The sequence below is a fragment of the Anthonomus grandis genome, chromosome 22 (assembly GCF_022605725.1).
Source record: "Anthonomus grandis grandis chromosome 22, icAntGran1.3, whole genome shotgun sequence".
Taxonomy (NCBI): domain Eukaryota; kingdom Metazoa; phylum Arthropoda; class Insecta; order Coleoptera; family Curculionidae; genus Anthonomus; species Anthonomus grandis.
Window position 1 is genome coordinate 18356620 of NC_065567.1, and position 17640 is coordinate 18374259.

At 30.7% G+C, this 17640-nt stretch overlaps 1 protein-coding gene across 1 annotated transcript in view; it reads left to right on the top strand.

Annotated features, from left to right (window-relative positions):
* The window catches only part of LOC126749180 (uncharacterized), a 185354-nt gene that overhangs the window by 19066 nt on the left and 148648 nt on the right, over positions 1–17640 (top strand). The window lies entirely within an intron of this gene.

Below are 17640 nucleotides of genomic sequence, written 5' to 3' on the forward strand. Positions count from 1 at the left end.
AAAAGGATTTCAGGCAGAGAATCCAGTCTGTCTGAGTGCTCCTGGAGTGTCTAACTTGTGAGCAGATGCTTTATCGTAAGGTCCAGGGGCAGAATGCTCAACAAGATCTTATAAACTTTAGTTAAGGCATTTGCATAAGTCCTGCAATCCTTAGATATGCAAGGCAATGGACCTTATCGAGTTGCACTCGAATTTTTGCTTTCTTCGTGAAGGGCTACGAAACACTAGCTCCGTATTTTTTTTATGATATACACTGCCACAAAAGGCTATTTGCTACTTGAGTATCACGAGTAGCGCCATTGCTACGAAGGTGTCCGTTGATAATTTCCACGGATAAGTTCTGCAAGTTGTAATATTCGGGGAAAACGTGCTTCAGCAGTTGATTTCATAGACTTGGACTTATCCATAAAAAAGATTCCCTATATAGTGACGTTCTAGGCATCTGCACATGTATTAGATATTCGGAAGTTACAACTGTCTGTCAAGTAGATCTTTGCAAATAGTGGATAGAATCAAGCAGCTTCAAATTGTGTTTGGATGCAGAGCTATGTATATGTGAGAGTAATACTCAAGAGATGGCATTAATAGTTGATATATGGCGACGCCTATGGCACTGGATGTCAGCTAAAGTGATCTAGTTGGGCGACCTAAAGGAAAACACGAATGTACTGTCATCAGCAAAACTGTAAGTTGGATTTGATGTCTTGTCGAGAACGTCGTTGATATATAAGACGAAAAGTTGCTTGGATCGGTTCTCGAGGAAACTTTCAAGCCAAGCAACCAGAGTTGATGGCAAACAAACCATAAGAATACAGTTGTTTGTTGAATAGGTTTTCATGCTAGACCCTATCGAATGCTTTTGAAGTATATAGAGCTCTTGCACGGGATTTACCATATTTCTCAATAGCCTCGGTCCAAATATGTGTGACATAAGCCAACGGATTGCCAGTACACCAGCTGATTTTAACGGAATCCAGGTATTTTAAAATTTGCTTCCTCAATGCAAACTCTAGATATCTATGCACATTGATTTTCACTTTGATGCTGAGTACAAAGTATCTGAGATCCCAAAATCGTTGACTAAATTGAACATGACTTCATTCTCAGTTAGTAGCTAAGCCTATATAACAGACTTTTCATTCTTTTATGAAGCCAAGTCGTTTGAAGATAAAGCTAAAGGAATATGACTGAAATGAATTTAAATTACTAATTCATTTAATGGCTGAGCAATACGAGCCAAAAAAAAAACAACAAAAATGCCAAGTCCATTACAAATTGTATTTCTTATAATGCAAGAATAAAAATAAACTACAATTATTAAAAGCGAACGTGTACCTGATGAAAATTACAAGTAATATTCCGAAGATCAGTCGGAATGAATAACAAGGCGTAATAAATAAAATATAAATTCCCGGTCTTGAGGGTAAAGAAGAAAAACATAACTTCTGTCTGCTATATCCTGATATGTCATGAGGCAATTCTGCCATTATAACTGCAACATATAACATAAATATGACAAAGGAAAAAAACGAAAAAGATCATAAAGGCCTGCCCGCTGCGCAATCTGCTAAATTCTTTTGCTTCTTGTTTCTGCTTTACCTTCAAAATTTTACATGCTCCGGTACGGTTTAAAAGTAGACTTGCTTGTAAAAATCTTGCTGATTTGTGTGAATCCATTTATAAGCTTCAAAGCATTTTAATTTCAGTAACTTCGATCAATGCATGCATGTATTATTTTCAAGACGCAACAGAATTAACAACATTACTAAAGTTATTACTCGGCATAATGAACATATTAAAAAAACTTATTCAAGGCAGTTATTATATAGTAAAAGAAAATCTATCGTGGTACTAAATGGTTTGCTATTATAGTTTTAACTAGACCATATAAAAAAAAACTTTTCTATGGTGCTGCAACCGATGTTTGACCTAAATATTTTGGCATGTACGAAAGTTTGTTCCGCCATAAAAGTTTTGTTTAGGATAATGGACTGATAACAATATAGATTATATAGAGTTATTAAATTTAATTTCGTGTTCAACCAATTTAAGTTTCAATTTTTGTTTTGTTAAAGGAGAATAGGAAACTAAGGTTTTGTAACTAATAGCTTGTAAAACAAATTCAGTTATATAGTTAAGGCCTATTGTGTGATCAGCAAAATTGTTGTCAATATTTCTTATTGTTTACGTTAAAAAATGTATAAATGAGAAACAAGAAAAAAAAGAGATTTTAAATTTTAAATGGCTTGTTAATTATCTAAATATTAAAAAAATTATAAGCTTATTGCGAATCAAGATACATCATCTTAACAATATTTTCTCATACTATATTCATAAAAGATATTTTATTTATGTATAAATAATCCATCAATTCCTCTGAATCAAATAAGTTACATTTCAGTCTCTGCTAAAAAGTTTATTAAAAATATAGAACATGCCTAATAATACTATTTTAACAAAATAAATAAAAACATCTGTTTTGACCCAATAATAAAAAAAAGAATATATGAACTCTTTGTTATTGAAAACAATGACTTTTAGAAATACCCAAGACCAATAAAAAATACAAAATGTACGCATAACTTAAATGGCTACGATGCTTATATTACGGTTTTCCTTATTACCGTAATATCAACGCATCCTCGCCTTTAAAATGAGTTATTATATTTTTAATTTCCTCGACTAAAGCCTTCATTTTTCTTAAAAACTAAATAAAATACAATATGTACAAGAAATAAGGTTTTTAAGAAGGATAGAAATGAAATAAAAGAAAGGATGAATTATTTTTAAAACATTAAAAACTTCTCATTTTTGAAATAAAATCTAATTTACTCTAATATTTTTTTATAGGCAGATAACTAAAGACAATTTAACAATTAAAATGTCAAAAGTTTTAATTAAAGCAAAAGAAAATTAAAAATAAATAATTTATTTTTGGGAATAAAATACCTAACTTTTTTAAAGCAACTACAATTAGTTTTTCAAAGAATTAAAAAAAAAACCATATTATCTTTCTCATCGTCGTAAAATAAGAGGAACTGGATATTTGCACAGTCAGAGAAAGAGATAGCAATCAAAAATACAATTTTATTTTGGGTGTAGCTGACGTCGACCACAACATTCGCACGCCTCATATGTAAATGAAATGGGCAAAGAGAGAAACAAAACGAAAATCGCCTGGGCCTCCCCAGTGACAATTGATTGGGTGATCGATTTTTTTTTCAGGAAAAGTGCGTTGCACCCACGAAAAAGAATATTCACCTCACGTTATATACAATGCGTATCATTGACATCCTCGAAAATTCGTTCTCTGTCATTGCTTAAATGTGAATCGGCACTTGTGTCAAGTGGTGTTTTTTCGGCTCTTAAGATACATCGGCAAGTCATTTTAAATGATGTTTCAGTGCTTTTATATTTGCGCATCTTAAGGCTTAAAGAATTACCAGAATAAAGGGTCATATAACCGTTAAATCTATATGGTACACAGTGCACACCTTTATTTTGGCCAGCTTGAACTTATATTATGTCATGATTTATTTAAAATGCAGTTTTAAGTAATATATATAAACAATTTCCTATGTAATAAATAACAAGAAATTATCCTAAGGAAGAGCCTCTTTTTTGCTCAAGTAATTTAATCTCAGGGCTATTTTATTATGACTCAGTAGGATTAAAAAATAAAAACTTGAAATGTAGGAACGAGTTAAAAAATTAGTTGATTTTATTAGCTTTCAAATCATATCGTAATAAATTTTGCCTTACTCACCTGAAATAACAAAGCAATCTGTATAAATCAAGATCTGATTTCAAATAAAATCACTTTAAGACAGGGACCGTAGTCTGCAGTGTTTTCAGTGGTTCAAAAATAAAAAATAAAAAGGAACCAGTGGGTCCAAATCGTTAATCAAAAGAGGTGCCGTATAGGTAGAAAAAACATTGTTATCCTCAAATTGGCTGGCATGTTTTTAAGCTGCAGGCGCCATTTCTTAGGACACTAACCCAGATTTATGCATCGACCCTGCGAATTTCGGTGCGTTGTTTCCATTGACTTGATTAAGCCTATTTTGTTCATAAATATTCAGTAGAGTGTGTAATATTGAAATGAATATTTTAACATTAAAATATGGCTCAAATATGTCTTTATATAAGAGGCTTTGACTTAATTTTTGCTAATAATAAGTAAGATTTCGAAACTTTATTTCATTTTTTTGGCTTGCAATAAGGAGAATTTTGATTTGTTCAAGTGAGTCTGCAAGCTCCTTAAGAGACGATTTTGTTGCTCCTTAAGAGACGATTCACTAGCTCTTTAAGGTAGGAAATACTGTGTTAATAAGAGTTAGAAAGAAAGTCTTCTAATTTCTCTTTAAAGGTACTACTATATTTTATTCAATATTAGTTAGTTCCTTACTAGGATTCATTTTAACAATGAATACATTATACCCAGAAGTGTTTCTGGGCTTGTTAGACCTGACTAAAATCGTTATAGTATTTCAAGATAATACAAGAAAGATCAACTATTTCGCATTTAGATTAAAAAAATACAAACTAAAAGTACCAAAAGCAATACGAATCTAAAGATTTAAATAAAAAATCACCCAGTTTAAATGGATTTATAGCCGAGATCTTTATATATGTTGCTGAACATATAAAAGAACCGTTAAGCAAAAAATGACTGACAATTTCCAACAGCTTTAAACAAGTAAGATGTGGTGGAAAAGCTAATGTAAAAAACTACAGACCTGTATCTTTTATCAGCAATTTGTTAAAAGTTTTCAGAAAAATATTAAAGGAACATGTTTTAGCACACATAGGGTAACACAATACTTCAATTCATTGGGTTCGGATAAATGGATTCCGTCCATCTGAGTTTTCGTTGATTTCGTCAAAGCATTTGACACAGTTTCATATACTTTAATATCGAAAATCTTGAAGAAGCACTTGATCTTTTCAAAAATCCAACTGGAAGGGTTCAGAGCGTTGACATAAATAATGTAATGAGTGATCCCTTGGAGTTAACGCCCAAGGAACAGTCCTTACACCTCGCATATTTATAATAAGCATAAATTATATTTTCAACCCAACCCAACCCAACCACTATATTTTGGTTATAGGGTGAATCACTTTTTAGGCTCGATGCACCCTAAACCCAACATTTTAAACGGCTCCACTCCTTTTGTGATACCTTAAATTAAAGGTCTTTTGGAGTAGTAATCATCTGCGCAAGAATTTTTTCTACATTTTATTCAGGGTCAAAGAAAGGTATAAATTCAATGCATTATATTTTGGGCAAAACAAAATTATAATCTATTTTCAAATTCATTTCTCACATTTTGAAAAACTTCTCTTCGAATAGATAAAAATTCTGTAATAATCCGTTGCCGAAGATCATCGAGTAAAGATGGTTTCCTTTTAAACACAAGAGTTTTCAGGTGATCCAAGAAAAAAAAAGTCAAAGGGTGTTAGATCTGGTGATCTCGCCGGCCAGTCCATTAGACCTCTTCTCGCAATCCACTGCTCTGAAAACGTGTCATGTAAAAATTTCCTTACAGGAAGAACATAGAGAGTTGTTGAAAATGTAATAAATCTTCGTTTAGTTTTCTACCCTCATAATTATTCAACTAATTTTAAATCTAAATAAATCTTTCTTTAACAAATATCTATAGCAAAATCTGCTACATAAAAATAAAATACATAATATGGCATTTAATATAATATTAAAAACTAATAAACTAAAATTAAAAACCAAAGCAAAACCAAAAAATAAGGATAATATTACAATAATAGTGCTGGTATAAGGTATGACTGGCAAATAAACATGTTTTAGATTATGCATTCACATATGAGTGGAAATATAAAAAAAGGTAAGAAAATAAACATGTACAATGTAAAAATAAAATCATATAATTAAAATCTTAAGCTAAACGTAAAAGAATAAATAATAAAACATGAGTTATGAAAATGAAATTTTAAAATATAAAATAAGTTAAAATAATTAAAACCTATAAAATAAAACGTATAATGATATAATACAGAATATAAAATTCATAACACAGAATAAAGATAAAAAAGACAAGTACTAAATCTCTAGAACAAATTTTTTCAAGAGCCTTTTAAACACGTTTTCTATGTCTCAAACAATTTTAGGTTGAATGGTGGCTCGACAATAGTATCGCCCAATAGATTTTTCATGGATACTGTGTGTGTCTTTCTGACTTAAATTGGATATTAATCAGTAGTAAATAAAGAGTTCATCCTAGAATACTTGATTTAACTTTGGCAATGGACTTATTACAAAGTATGCATCTATTCCAAGGGACGTTATTTAGTTTAAATTTGAATAATAGTTAAGGTTGAATAATAAATTCATTAGTATTAATTTTTCAAAAACATTTTTCATCCGTTTAGTTGGTACAGCAATAATTTACCTCAGTACCATACTTTTTAAATAAAAAATACAATTTTAGGAACTACAGAAATTAGTTTTTTTTTATCAAATTAAATATCCTTGGGGTAGTAATTGATAGCCAAAAAAATTAAGATCTCTTAGAATACCTATATTCCATGCACTTAGAAAACTTCTTATCATTAAATAGTTAAGAACTGTCTACTAAGCTTACGCAGTCGCATATTAATTGTGCGACGAGTGGGATTACAAACACTTATCCATTATTACTTTAAACCTAAATATAAGCATTATATAAGAAATAATTGAACTATATTGTTTTATTGATGTGAAAAATAATTCAAGAAATGTCCTTTTCAGTATTAGTTCTTAAAAATTAAATCAAATTAATGAAAAGTTAAATTTAAATTAATTTAATTCTTTAATATGCAATTGTATGAGTGTTTGTTGAATATAGTTACCGTATGTTTAGACTTCTAAGGTTTACGTTCCTATATGAGTATAGCTGATAAACATAAAGTAGGTCGTTAGATTTAAGCCTTTTATTATAAAAAACCATCCTGTTTTACAATAAACTCTATTTAATAATAACTATAAAGTTAGTAAATTAAATTAAAGTCAGTTGCAAGCACTTCTTCCTATAATTTTAATACCGATGGTACCACCAAGAGAGTAACTGATAAATTGATAAAAATTGATACAATTAATGAAAAAATGCAATTAGTGACTGAGCAACTTTAAAAGATGCCGGTTCAGAATCAGAAGCGATGCTATCGGTCGGGGTGCATCTGTTTAAATGAGGCATTGTCGAAAAAATTATTGCTTGTATTATTTACATCGATGACTCGAACATTATTGTAAAAGGAGCCGTAGATAGAAGCAACTATCTTTTTAATGTATTAGGGCGTTCAATTTTTTATATTGCATGATTTATTTTTACAAGAGTATACAGATGATTAGTAAATATTATAACTATGCACTAATCTTCTGCTCGGACAAATTAAACGTGAAATTACTATTACTATGGTTTAGAAATAATCTTCGGAGGACCCGTTACTTTCTTATAATACAATCCACTTAACACTAGTAGTATGTAATTAAAATTTGAGCTGACAAGGCAACTTTTCTATAAACCTATAATTTAAGTGCATAAATAATCATGGGTTTGCACTAAGTTGAAACCTTTCAATTAAGAAAATATTCGAGGAATTTTGTTGAATTTTTAATTAACAAACTCATTGGTTTTGATCATATAAAATGCAAAAAACTCCTTAATAAAATATTCCTAATACGCATACGCAAGTGCAATAATTTTGATAAATGAATTAAACAAACGCCGTGTCTCGACAACGCGGGTATAGGCAATTTACCAGTCGTTATGCAATGACACCTCTTTAGAAATTTTAACTTAAATGTGCGTAGATTAATTGCAAAAATAAATAGACAGCCATACCCGTTGCATACTAATTAAAATTTCGTAGAGAGACTGGCTAAAATTCCTCGAGGAAATAATTAGGTACCATATATCTTGGTATGATTTCTTTTCTTAGTTTTATAGGCTCGTGGTTCTCTTTTTACAGATAATCTACGTAGATTTATCAGATTTGAAGAAATATTTATAGTGTAATTTATTTTAATATTTTCCGGTAACTGTGGTCATTTTTTAAAATAAACTGCTTGTGATTTTTTTAGTTAGTTACGCATGATTTTTTGTGAATATTTTAATGAAGCCTTTGTTATCAGTTATGTAATATTAATAAAAAAAAGTCACTTTCTTAACCCCTGCTTACTTGGCTAGGATATAAAACATTAACAAAGTTAGAATTATAACATTAGGATATAAAACATTAATAAGACCCAAATCTTTCAACAGACTCCAGGATATATGCCTCCCCTGCCAATTTCCATGCTTCGTTTTCTTGTGCAAAATGTTGTTCTCTTTAGCAAAATGCGTATTTCTATTAGTAAAATTTTAAAAACTTTAGATTTTATATCACGCTGTTAAAAAATTAAATGAATTAGATAAGGTAACCAACATAATACCACTTCAATCCGATAGGAGTCATATCCAATTGGATTTTTAATAAAAAATAATTTTTGGGCATATACAATTAAAATATTACGGAGTATTAAGTTTTGAACACCACAAAACCAATCAAATTGATTTTCCATAACCACACTTATACATTTGTATTATTATAATATTTACATAAAGGTTAACAATTTTTTCTATTTTTATATTACTTTATTACTTGACCTTAACAAGGATTAAAATTTCTTTAATGTCAAGCTATATTTACATATAGATAACTAATAATACATAGGCATACATAATAGTAAGACTATACTTACAGCTGCAGCAGCGCTTTTAAATTATCAATTAGAAACTTAATTATGTGTATTAGAATAAATTATTTCTGAACATATTTTTGGGTACCCAGAACAAGTTTAGAAGAATTTGAACCGCGCTTTGCCTTGATGAAACTTTTCTATATCATAATTAAAATCTCGATGTTGCTAATGCACCTCGCTAACCGAAATTTATAACCCAGGGGAGGTGTTAATAGAGCTTTTCTTCACACTGTTTTGATTTTCGACTAAATTGATTTTGGATGGTCTAGATCAGCGGCATTCTGACGTTGCAAGTCATTCTTCGGTTTGTTTTTTATCAGTTCTTTTATGTTAATTTAAAGAGGATTTGAAAATTATTTTTTTTTAGATTCTTGGGTTTTATTCTGTTATTAACTTTTATTTGATGCACGCGAAATCCAATTAACCTAATTAATCCTCACTAACCAAAACTCCTTAAAATATCGATATGTATATAAATTGATGTCACTTAAAGCAACTTAAATTCTTCCGAAAACCGTTACTTGACTTTCGATGTACGAGACCAATATCGTCCAACTGATGCATCAGAGTTCATCATCAAGCAGTTACAGAATAAATTAGCAAAACCGTTAATATAAACAAAAGTAAAAACTCGGCCTTAGAGGCAAAAACCGAAAGTGGTACGGGTACTTGCGACTATGCCTGAGGTACCGTTTGTGCTACAATGTCAATTGAAAGCGAATGTATACAGTTGCGAGTCCGTAACTTCGAATAAATCTAGTAGATCTAATTTATTTATTTTGACTTTTTAATATTTTAAGCTCTACATTTAAATTTCTTTTAATTATAACAGATTACGGACTCACAGTACATGCTAACATCATTAATGTGGTATAAATTACAAAACTATAATGCGTTTTTTTATTATTAATAAGGATCTGTTAGTAATATTCATTTAAATTATGCCCACTAAATCGTGACAAAAATGTAAGTTCTAATAAAATCAAATTAATAAAAGTAAAGAAATATAACTTATTTGTATTGATAATCGAGAAAAAAAGGCCTTGCTGAAATTTATAGTGTGCAGAACCACAATTTTGGTGGTCCTACTCACGGATTTGACTTACGAGGTTCTCCTGCGCTTTGGGCTATCATTTTAAACCCAGGCACGTTTGAGACTCGATAAGTGATTTTATTGTAGGACTAATGGACAATTTATATCAGGGCTTTAACTTCTTATTGAGGCGGTGCAATTTAAAATTAGCAGCAATAAATCCTTCACCTGTGATATGGCTGAGTTAGGTCCGGTGGAAACCTGAATTCGATAACAGATTTTGTTTTGAGTAAAAAAGTAAAAAGTAGCACGCGCGCATTTCTTAATTGTTAATGATTTTTGACTGAAAGTTTAAAGAAATTAATTTTTTCTCAATATCTGGAAAATTGGTATACAAAATGTGCTCTCAAGACCATTTGAAAGAAAAACACATTGGATATTATTTTATTATTATTCATCTAACCGTCTCTCCATCACTAAATAATCAAAATTTAAAGAATAAGAGCATTTTAATATTTTCATAAGAAATTTTGTATTAAAGCCCCAATCAATGAAGTTTATGACTCGATCATAAAACAACGTTTTATTAAATCGGTAGGCCCGACGAAGCCCCAGGGCTGCAGCCTGCCTCGATTTTTTTTTTACTTGCGCATACATCTAAAAGCGACTTTCACTTTTACTTCAAACATCGTGAATATGCCTTTTGTCCAAATTCGGTAATATACGAGACAAGGTGACATATTTAAGTTCTCCGTACAATAAATCGAATGTATATTTATAAGGAGAGAAACTTTAAAGGCAAGAAACTTAAAGAACTTAAAGTTCATTATGGCTATTAAAAAAATACCATTTCATTATTTAACAGTTGATCTTGTTTAATTTATAACGATGCACTTGGAAAGGCAGGTTCAAGTTAAGCTTATAAGGTTATTCAAAACCTTTCTTTAAGTTAGTATAAGTAAATACCAACTTTTAGTTATTTAGTACTAAGAGGTAAGTTATTTAAGTTGGACAAGTGACGTTTATTTATTTTACGAGTCAACCTCAAAGAAGACAAATTTTGAGATGTGTAGAAGCAAAGTAAGATGACCATGTGCATTGCAATGGCTTGCAAATTAGTATTCATGCTTAAGTAAGTCTTAATCTACCTCAAATCCGTAATTGTCTTTATATTTCTGGTTAACCAAGTCTAAAGTGAAGTTGGGACTATTGGAATTGGGAGATATACAGAATTTATGAAAAAAAAAGAATTTGAGTGTGAAGTCATTTAAAGGTTGTAGGATTTGTGATGGATGTAACGTTGTTTTTTTTTACGAAATATACTGGCATAAAAGGGTTGCCCTATGGTTTTCCCGGAATATCACGAATAGTGCCAGTGCTACGAAGGTATTTTTCTTAAGGTTCTGCAGGTTGTTATGTTCGGGAAAGATTCGGAAAGGAGAGTATACAGAGTACTCGGTTAGGGATACTCGGAGTAACCAGAATATCTAGAGTACTTGGCTATTACTTGGGTTACGGATACTCAGAGTGTATGAAGTACTCGATTACGCATAATCTGTCTGAAGTGCGCGCGTCTTAAAATTGCTGTTTTTATAGATGTGATTTTTCAGAAGCTCGTGATCAGATCTGATGATGTCTTTAAGGGCGAAACACGTGTAACGTATTTTCAATTTAAATGTATGTTCGAGACCAAAAAATTTGTAGTTTTCTTGTAATAAGTAAGTAGGTATAGGGCTCTTTAAAAAAATGGACGATTACTTTCAACATTCAATTTATCATTTAAATGTCAAAAAGCCATTAAAATAATAATGCACCAGATTTTTTCCTAACAAAAGTTCAATCACGATGAGAAGTTGATTTGATTTTCAAAACAATCTAACCTAGCAGAAACCTTGTTACTTCCATAACCATATATATAACTGTTACAGTTTAGCACATGGTGAGAATTTTCTAACTTCAAAGGTAGTAATATCGATAAAAATTTTAATGCTAAAATAATCAATATTCTTAGTCTAGAACGTTGCTTGAATGATAATGATGAAGGAGCTCGTCAACAGATTAGAACAAAAGCAAAAATAAAAAAGCATACAATGTCAACTAATAAATGCTGAACAACAGTAAACGAAGATGTGAATCTTGAGCAACCCAAAGATATATTGATTCCAAAGTTATGAGAGTCTATGTTTTCTCCCATCAGGTATAATTTCAACCAGTGTAGTCGGTAAATATTTGTTTTGCAAAATGCTGAGTGGATATTTAAAAAATTAATTAAATTGTCAAACAGTTTGAGCTTTAACAATGACATTTATCTAGAATGATACTTAACTTAAAAGAAAAAACTGTGGTACTTAAGTGATCAATTCCCTAAACTTGATTTGTATTACAATAAATCACATCATCGCGAAAATCAAAATAAGAATAGTTCCTGCAGGTAACAGAGACCTTCCTCCTTTTCATTTAAAATGTCAGACAACTAAAATAAATTATAACCCCAACTGCTGTTTGGTAAATACAGATATCTGTCTTAATTTGCATGGATGACAAATAAGATACACAGAAGAGGTGTTAGTGTTTCTTCACAATAAAGTTGAACCATGTTACTTCTTTTACTTTTTTGTTCGCCGTGTTAAATTATGGAGGATCATTCGTATTATCAATGCGACCCAAACCTAATGAGAGAGGTTTCAATTACCAAATATTCTTTAAAACCTGTAACGTCTATTTTTGGAAACTTTTATGTTGATGACTAATATTTTCACAATGTCATTTTAAACTTGTATTAATATACTTTCCACTACCAGTTTAAAATCAAGCTATACTGCAAATGACATTTAAACTATTATCTCCACACCTTATTTCTACGTTTTACTTAAAATACCAAAATCACTCCCTAGTCGGCTGACTGCCAACTGATTTCAATATCATGGTACTGTTAGAAAATCGTGTAAAAAATTGTTGCAAATAATTAAATTAATTGCACATATTATAAACTCACTTTCCTTTGTTACCCGCCTATTTTAGTAGAAAATTAAGTTCTGCTTAACAGTTATACCTATGTGAATTGTAAATTTACTCATTACAATCAGCAAATAACCGCCGGGAGAGATTTTAAATATTCATCGTATATTTTTATTAAAGTTAAAACCAGTTATAAGTGTGTTATGTATTTTCGTCTTCTGTTACATCATAATTTTAGTGGAATACACCTGCTTTTTGCATCTGCTTTCTATGTGACCCACATAGCCATGTTTATATTTGGGGTGTGTCGGTACTGGTACTAACAAAGAAAAACTGTGAATTTATGGGGATTCGATTAAAATTTATATGAACCCGAGTGTGATAGTTTTACTTTATATTAAACGTAAACAAAAAACAAATTAGGTTTATTATAGCGAATTAGAAAAAATAATAGTGGGTTAACTGAAATCAAATATTTCATTAGTATGAAGATGGAAGCTTTAATTTTTATTGTAACAAGAGTGGTTGACAAAATTCTAACGAATTCTGATATTTACATGGTTCTGAGTGTATTCCAGATCTACCAACCAAATGATTAAGCATTTTTCTTAAGAACAAAAATGTATATCTGTCCCCTTGTCACTTTTTTGGAAAATCTGAATTTGATTTTCTGGAAAACCTTAAAAAATTTAATTCTCTAGAATTTACTATACAAGGGATAGGGACAAAGTTGAAGAGCGCCAACATTTTTATTTTGTAACTTTAGCACCCTCTGACTTTATTTTCGTTTGTAGTATATCTTCACTATCAGAAGTAAAATTGTAGAAAGTTTAGATATCTTGATTTTTTCCTATAATTTTTTTCTATACGACTTACTGCCTTGCCGAAAACCCAAATTCAGAGTGCCTCAAAAATATTTAAATGCAATTATTTTCCCTATAGCTTTACTAGCATATATTTATTTATTTATCCAACAGAAAAATCCAATCACAGAATAATAGGTAGGTGTATATAACATTAAGAAAAACTGTAGTTAAAGTTCATCGTCATCAAATAAAATTTTGTGGCAATATTAGTTCAGATTGTCTTAGAATCAAAAGGTTCCTGTAATCGCGAATGGGGTGTTCTAAAATCGATCATTAATAAAATTAATATTGCGGAGGGTTGTTGGGTGGGGTCAGAAATAAAACAGAAACTTGTTTACTCAAATGTCGACGTTTCGACTTATATTAAGTCATCCTCTCACAGAGATAAAACAAAGTTATTTCACGTACATAAAAAACACTATTAAACTAAATGTTCTTTAGGTGTATAAAAATTAAAACACCAAAAACCACGACACAATTAAAATTACATTCAGATATAATCCGTTAAAAAAAAGTTTCTGTTTTATTTCTGACCCCACCCAACAACCCTCCGCAATATTGAAGATATTAGGTCACAAACACGAAACTGAAAATAAAATTAATGGCGAATCAACAAGATTATGAACTATTTTGTACAAGACATTTACAGATATGAGGATTCTACGCAATTTTAGTGATAAAATACTAAATTGTGATAGCAAAAACACCATTATTAAACCTCCTTCTGGATAGACTTCAGTCTCTTTAAAATACAAACATTTTAGAACTCTCCTTTGAACACTCTCCAGTGCATCAACGTAAACCTGATAAATAGGATACCAAATTAAATAAGAATACTTACACTTTAAACGACTTAAAGCATAATAGAGTACAAATAGCTTACGGTTGCGTATAATGAACCCTTAAGTTCTGCTAGCAATCGACATGACGAACTGGATAAGCGACATAAAATTTAGTTGATACTCAAAGGTAAAACCTAAGTTAGGTATACTTTTAGTACGACCCAATAATTTAAGACCAATAAACCGTTTTAGAGTATATGATTTACATTTAAAGGTGTTTAGCTCTAGTTTATTGTTGCCACACTAACTGTGCAAAATATTAATTTGCTTTTGTAAAAAGGCGCAATCGTCCATCGTATTAATTTTGATATAGAGCTTTAAGCTGTCAGCAAACAGTAAGTTCTAACAGTCAAGAGCACTAGAAAGATCGGTAGTAAAAAGCAAGAACAGTACTGGTCCTAGATTCGACCCTTGACGTGTACCAGATAAGGCCATGTCTCACTGAGATATTAAGTACATTAAAGGAGATTTGATGATGTTGATTGCCCAGGCATGAAAGCATGTTGCTGATTAAAAATAAAACCCGCGACCGCTGGAAAGACCCAGTTATACAAGGCCCTCTTAAAGACCTTAGCATACATATATGGTAAAGAAACCTCGATAAACTAACGATACAACTTGTTCATAGTTTAGGATATTATATTATATGTTAGTATTGCACTGTTAATATATTACCTTAGATTTATGATAGAAATATCATTTGTAGTCATTCAAAACTTCCTCTTTTTTAATATCCTAACAACCATCTACAGTTATTTTTCCTATCCCATTTTAATTAGCTAGGAGGCTTGTTTCTATTTTTTCAGTTGACTAATCCAATTTTGTCAAGTTTAATTAACTCTGCGATTCCGTGGATATTAATATTGCTATTCGTTGCTACTACTGATCTAGTGCCTTGAGATATGTCACAGTCACCATCTAGAAATATTAAATTAAGACTTTACAAATAGTGGTAATAATTTCAAAGGAGCAAAGTATATTAAACTTGACCACGCTTTTCGATTTTGTCAGATATAATCCCCGCAGGCAAATTCTGCTCTTCCAGAATCTATCCACAGTAATCAATTTAAGATAAATAGAAATTAAAGATACCTATTAAGTTGAAGGATAATCGAAAGCTGTATTACTAGTAGTAACCAGTGGCTAGTAGCCAATATGTGAATGCATAATAAGAAACTACATCAAATTACTATCGAGTGAAAATTTGTCAATTATCACTACACCAACTTACAAAAAAAAAGCTACAATTCAATACAACTAATCAATACGATTAGCTAAAATTAGAAAATACTAAAATTGCTACTGCCTTTGGCGGCTTTTCGCAATTAAGTCATATCTCCTAACTCTGTATTTACGAGCGAATAGCCAAGAATTGAAAAGCGTACTGTTTGCATAAAAACGCATAGAAGACAGATCATTTTATTTCATCTTGTCTAGGTTGATTGCTCACACATATAGTCCTTAGTAAAATAGGGATCCTACAATTACCTATTTAAAGGCTATTTATCAGAAAGGCATGATATGCAACAATGTAGCGCTGTTTTATTTGCTGGTTCAGCCTAGTGCTGTCATTAAATAACCCAGGCTGTATAAAGATGCACCTATTTATGCAAATTTCGTCTAAGGAACTCGGAAAAATGCACGGCCTGAGATGCGCAAGATATAATACCTTAAATGAAAGTAGCTCACGTTGATTTTCCAAGGTTGGACGATAAATATTGAATCTCAGTCATTTTACCGTATTATCGAGCTTCAGGCAGTTTACCGATTTAAATGTCATATTAATTTTCTCGCAGCATTTTTCTGCGTTTGAACTATTATTAATTCATGAATTTCTGTTTTACCTACCTTGGTAATCGCGCCAAATTGTCCTTAATAAGTGTGACGTATTCCTTTGCGTTTATCTTTATTATTCGGTCATTATTTATCCTTTATAGGCCTTGGTGTCAGCATCAACCCCATATTTAAATTCCTTGCGAGTTTTAATAAACTGTTTACTCAATTATATGGTCTTATATAGGCTCGGACATAAAGAACGTTTCACTTTTATTTTTCTTAAGCACGCGCGGTCTATAATGCGATATATTTTCTTGTCTTACCTGGTAACCGAGCATAAAAAATACGGCATACGTACCTTCTTCAATCACAAAGAATATTCAAACTCCTTTTTAGTAATTACTCAGTAATCAATACTTTTGTATTAAATTATAATGTTTAAATTATATTTTGAAGTATAAGGAAATAATGTATCTAAAGAATATAATGTCTAATTAAAATTCTTGTTGAAAATGGTTTCCTTTCCCAAAAATGTATCGAACTTATGTATATATTGATTTTCTCTCAATATATCCATGATTCACTAAGCAAGTTGACGTTGTAATAATCTTAAATGAATGAATGTAGCACCTGCTTTTATTGCGTTGTTGAAATTTGGTAGCCTTATCACAAATCATGCAAATATTCAAAATCAAAAATCATTTATTGTCTTAGATACTAGAAACATAGCATAGACATATCTGGATTGCTATACAATGCAATACATATGGTAAATGTATGGGTATTCCTTATTTAGGAATTTGTCAAAATATATGAACATACATTTAATAAAAAGAAAATAATATATAAAACAATAAACATTAAATAGTTCTAACACTGATAAAATTACACAAGTTAACACATATTTGGTATGCAGTATACACTTTAACATTTTAAGAAGGTTTCAAACTCTCCAACCGTATAAAAAAAATCGCTGAAGAGCAGTGTTTTTTTAACTTTAGTTTTAAAATTTACTAGCGATTTTGCCAATTTTACTTCTGTAGGTAACAAATTAAAAACATGGCTTCCAGAATACAAAGGAGATTTTTTATAAAATTGTGAGTATGCTTAGTGAGAAGTAAGTTGTTTTTACCACGAGTATTTTGCTGATGTCGATCACCCAATGTAATCAGTTTACTTTAAATTTTAAATATAATTTGAAGAACTTTTAAAATATAAATACCCGCCACTGTTAAAATCATTTTCTCCCCAAAGATTCCTCGACCAAACTGTCTGAAAGGTATGTTAAATAAAATCCTAATTATACGTTTTTGAATCACAAACTCTATATCCATGGCCCTACCCCATAATACTATGCAGCAACCCAAAACACTGTAAACAGAGCTATAGTACACATTTATCAGTTCTTTG